Source organism: Marmota marmota, unplaced genomic scaffold (genome assembly GCF_001458135.2).
Source record: "Marmota marmota marmota unplaced genomic scaffold, marMar, whole genome shotgun sequence".
In the NCBI taxonomy this organism is placed as follows: Eukaryota; Metazoa; Chordata; class Mammalia; order Rodentia; family Sciuridae; genus Marmota; species Marmota marmota.
In genome coordinates, this window is record NW_025999949.1 from 11,963,730 (window position 1) to 11,969,526 (window position 5,797).

The 5,797-nt window shown below is 34.2% G+C and overlaps 1 pseudogene; it reads right to left on the reverse strand.

Moving 5' to 3' along the window:
* Positions 1-512: 512 nt before the first annotated feature.
* On the reverse strand, positions 513-1,257 carry LOC125616489 (annotated as a pseudogene).
* Between the last annotated feature and the right edge of the window lie 4,540 nt (positions 1,258-5,797).

Here is a 5,797-nt window from a genome sequence, read left to right on the forward strand (position 1 = left end):
ATATATATATATATATATATATATATATATATATATATATATATATACCTGTATGTATATCTACACAATGAAGTATTATTTAACCATAAAGGATACATTTATGTCATTTTCAGAAAATTAATGGAATTGGAAACCATAATTTTGAGCAAAATAAATCAGACTCAAAAGAGTATTGAATGCTTTCTCTCATATGTTGGAAGCTAAAAGGAATAAAATGGTAGAGAGACTTTATAGAATTAGATGACAGACCAGTGGAATAAAGGAAGGGGATCAAGAGGAGGGAAGAGAGGAGAGAGGAAGAGATTTGGTGGAATATAATTAATCAAATTATTTTTTTTCCTGGAAGAATCTCAAAACTTTTATTATAAACATTAGTGGCAAAAATTGGTGTTTTGATCCAGCATAGTGAGGAAGAATTTTAAGCTTGAGAAAAAAATATTCTGCACTCAGTTGTCTTGGAATCTATGTGTTATCACCAACTTCAATCTATAAATTAACAACCAGACTTTAATTTCCTAGAATTGACTAATGGTCTTCATCTCCCAGTAGCCTTAGTTCAGGTTGGGCTTCTGCTACATCCTTCCAGTAAGGAAGCAGCAAAGGCAGAGAAGAGACCTTCTTCTCTATCAGAGGCCAGAGGTGTAAAAACAAAAATTCATTTTCCTTTGGTGATAGATGTAGTCTATCAGAGGATAAGTAGGATGAGAAGTCCTTACTGTCTTTCTGCATCATGGTTCATAGGTCACGGACATCAATCCCACAGTCTTGGGCCACTTGTAAACACACTGGCATATTCACCAACAATGGAGTTCAAGCAATTTAATTTGCAACCTTGCATGATGCACTCCTTTTCCCAGGCTGTTTCACAAAGTGGAGGTGGCGTGATGAGTATGACTCGATGCTCAGGGACATCCACGGACTTCAGGTACTGAACCATGCTTTTTAAGTTTGAAACATACTCTTCCAGGGAAAATACTCTTCCAGAGGAAATACTCTTCCAGGGGAATGTGCTCCTTGGGATTCTTATCTTTTAGTGCACTGTCATTGGTGCCAAAGAAAATTGTAACTGCTACTGGGTTGTCCAATTTGTTCCCTTTCCTGATTAGTCTTGGAATAATAATTTTGGCCCATCTGGTATTGTAACCTGAAAACCCACGATTCAGAACATCACGTTTTCTTACCAGTTTGTCAGCCAATGATGCTCCCCATCCACCCTGCTGAAAAAAAAAAAAAAACTGGGTGATGGATTCTCGGAGAAGCAACTCTGGAGGCTAGGGCATAGAGCTCCCTCCAGACACCCCTGAACACACCACATTATTGTGGGCTGAATGTCAGTCCAGCTCAAATTATTTTTTTTATGTATGTATAAATATGCCACAATGAAATCTATCATTCTACATAATTAATATGAATCAATAAAAATTTTCAGCAGGATAAAGGAAAACATGTAAACTCCTAGAGACTCTCATTTACTTTGAATTCCTTTTTTAAACTTATTTCTTTTTCTCCTCTATTGATCACTGTGGGATTAATTCAACATTTCAGAATGACAAGTCTTTTCCCAGAAAGAGAGTAAGTAGTTTTACAATTGTTTACTTTATTAAAAATTTGTCTTGTCAGTTTTGAATAATTCTCCTAAGTAGGATATCATAAGGTATAATAAAGTTTCTAATAACCAGTGAGTAAGAAAATGCTCTAGACAGTAATCAGTTCTGTACACATGATGAATATAACAAGACTTATTCTAGACTAGAGACACCTAGATGAACGGTATCTAGAAATTAAGGCTTCCTTCAATCAGGACCACAGCCTCAGATCCTTATCTGAGATCTCAGAGAGTTACTAGGGCAGATGAAATCAATCAGTCATTGAAACAAAGACTATGTAACCCAGCAGAGAACACAGATAATGAAGGTAATTAAAGTGCCAAAAATAAAATTGCTTCAACTCTCTCCCTCCTGCTATCCCACATGGTATATATTTGGACTGTTTCATGTTGCAGTTTTTCACAGCTTAATCATTATTATTTTTTTTACTCAATTGGAAGCATGGATGCCAACAGTTCCTTCAGTATCAAAATATGGATACTGGATACCATATTACTGGATATCAGGAACACAAGTTTTGGAGTATAATTTTCAATACTTCCAAAAAGATGGAATCCATGTCTGTACAAACTGACTTTCATCTCACAGTCTTAAGTGTTGGAAGTGAAACGCAGATGCTCTTTGTGCATTGATTATATTATTATATTTATTTGATAATAAAAGATGTCTATCCAATCAAATAAGAACTTCCTTACAGGGGAAAGCAGCTATCTAATTTCCTCATTCCTGGCACTATATGCCACTGTGTACAGCTGAGAACATCTGCCACTGCTTAATCCCACAGGGTTTCAATACCATTTGTCATGGCCAAAACTGGGTCAGGAGACAGACCAAAAAGAAGATCTAAGAACTTGGACTTGACCTTTCAAACAACTAATAAGATTACTATGAATAGCCTGAAGATTTTATTTTGTTGTTGGCTATCAAGTTGGATAATGCCATGTAAACATCAGATAACCTTCCTGTAAAAGGTGTATAAGGGTGACTTCTAGCTCTCTGTCATAGACTTCATGGCCATAATAGATTATGGTAAACTAGACCATTTTTAAGAATATGCATGATGGGTTTTAACCAATTTGTCTTCTTAAAATCCTGTTTAGAGGTAGATTTAGAGTGCAGAACTTGCGGTCTATTGAATTCTACTGTATAATTCAAGTATCCCCCCTATGAGGTAGAACTATTAGTTATTGGCAGTTGAAACAGGAAACCCACAGTGAGGAATGAAATAATTTAAATTTTTCATTACAATGTAATTGAATCCACTTTTCTGATACACTTGATTGATGTGAAAATAAGCACATCAATAGATAGCATTCACATCAAGGTTCCCTTAATTCAATACCAAAAACCAAATTTGCCATGAGACACATTCTCATTTCCTATGAGACATAGAATAGGTCATGAGAGCCTGAGAGAAAAAAAATATATAATCTAAGGAACAGTCAAGCAACCATCCAAGCTTGTCATAAATGCTGTGCATGTGAAATTAAATTTTGTCTTATTATCATTTTTTGCTTGAATCTTAGAATCTGATCTTTAAAATGACTCATGTATTGTAGGCAGGGTGTAGGAAAGAGTACATTTAGTTCAAATAAAAATGTAGAATCAGCCACTAAGCAGAATAATGGAAGTGAAGATCAATACCCCTTCCCAGGCACTTTTTAGAAGACTTCTTTAGTAATTTCCTTTGAAAAAAATTGACCAATTATTTCAAATTAGGTTTATAATTTACAACTAGATGTGGTCTCCTGACAGTATATCACATAGTATAATATCTTAAAAAAGAAATTTTAATATCTCCAAATATGTATGAGAAAACAGAAATATAAAACACCTAACATAAGTAGGACCTCACACTGTTAATAAAAAATTCAATGAAATGGAATATCAAGTGTGAGATTTTGCTTAGAACTTCGTTTTTATGTGGCAAGTGTTGAATGCCCAAAATTCAAAAGGTATTTAAGTAATGCAGTTATTGTGTATTTATTGGTTATCTAAATAGGTGGCAAGGCTTTGGGCACATAGGATTCAGTAACTTGTTTTAACAGATTGGAATTTGTAGGAGTGGCCCTTGCATAAGACACTTTCAAGGGGTTTAACTAGCTATAATAATAATAATAAAAATAAAAATGATTTAATTGTTTATGTCCTGTTGGTACCTGTAATTTACTCAGAGAAAGTGCCACCTGCATTGGAGTCTACCTTCCAGTCTCCCCTCAGGTCTATTCCATGTTCCAGAAAGTGCACTGGTTTCCTCAAGAGAAAGAGGCCAAAAGACTTCTCCTCCACCTTCATGGTGCCTCTTGGAAGAGCTGGCTTCTTTTCCTCTTAAGTCCTTCATCTTGAGCACTCTTCCACCTGAGCCACCTTCACCTCATATTTTTCCTTTTTCAACAAAAAGCAGGGAAGCTGAATTTCTATTTCACTAGAACCAGTGGGATTTAAGCAAATCACTAAAGTACTATTTAACTTGGCTAAGTCCAGGGTGTACACAAAAATGCTATGGAATCTTCATAGCTTGGTGAAGTTTGGAGCACATTATTGCTAGTTCTCCCCATCTGACAATAACCTGTGCATGCACCAGACCCCCATTTCTTTTCCAAAATCCTAATTCAGAAGATTTCCTACCTGGTTTTAACTGGCTTTGTTAATAGACTCTCTACACTTTCAAAATAGTTCCTCAATAGTCCCTCGGTGTCTCTGCTCCCCATCTCCATACCTGAACAAATATACCTTTCACTAAAGAAATGGAACCTAAAAGCATTTGACTATCCCCACCTCTTTCTCCAACTTAAAACCAATCCCTCCCCATTTCTTTGTTTTTCTTTTCTGTGTCTTGCTCCCTTTTTCTCCGACTTTGCTCATAACTCAGTCTAGGAAGAGTCATGACTAAACACAATAACAACTCAAAGAAAAAATTACCTTGGGAATTTTTTAACTGCTTTTTATATATTTATATATATATATATATATATTTATATATTTATATTTTATATATTTATATATATTTTTATATATATTTTGACTGATCTGTAACTTAATCTAAAGTCAATATATTTTCATATATACTCAGTTAAAATATTTACCTTTGCTTATTTTGTTGTCAGGACAGGAAACAATATGTGCTTATCTTAAAAAACAAGAAAAATTGCTTTTTGTATATAATATCCATAGCAGTTTCAAGTCTTAATTAAATACTTTTGATTTTCAATTTGGAGGGAATCCAGTCCAAGTAAATAACCATTCTTAGTTTCTGTCTGTAAACATTTTTTAACCCAAATTATTTTTTTCTTTGAACACAAATTCTCACGGCCAGAGCTCAATAAGGAGAAAGAATTATAACTTACTTTAAACAGTTCCACAGTAAATGTGTGTACAAGAACTAATGTGGGCATTGAACTTTAATTTTTCTCATAATTAGCTTTCTTTTAGCATTTCTGTATTAAAATTTTCATTACTTCTTTAATGTTTCAGTGTGCAAACACTCAATAATTTTATTAATATTTCTTATTATCATTGCTGCTACATAAGACTAATCTATTAGTAGTAGGAGTAGTATTTAAATGCTTTTTTAAAAATGAATAAGCTATTATCCTTTGGCAATTTATTTCAATCTTAATTCTGATATACTTTGGCCTAATGAAATGTCTATGTCACTTGAGCATGCCATCTAACCTCTCAGTGTCCCAGTTCTGCATTTATGAAAATGGTCAGTCACAGGCCAGACCCAAAGACTGAAGAAGTTAATTATACATATGACCTTTCACAGTGTTTAGTACTAAAACAAAACAAAGTAAAATATTATTGTTATCATTATACGAAATTGTTTGGACTTTGATGTATAAAAGTTTTTTGTTTGTTTGTTTTTTGGTTTTGTCATACTGGGAATGAATCCGGGTTCTCATGCATCCTATGCAAGGGCTCTACTACTGAGCGACACTCCCAGTCCAAGCATCTAAAAGGTTTTTAAAGTTTCTGTGTCCGAACACAATTGTAATTCTAAGTTAGTGTTTTACCCCTGCACATTGTTTGCATTTTGTGTGTTTGGTCTATTTGCTGCCATTCACTGGTTTGCTATGTGTGAAAATAGTAAGTATATAACTGTTGCCTTTGTCATTTAGTAAAAAGCAGGAATTAATTTTAAAAGTTTTATCAGACATTGCCCCTTCGAATTCTCCAGAAAAGGATCT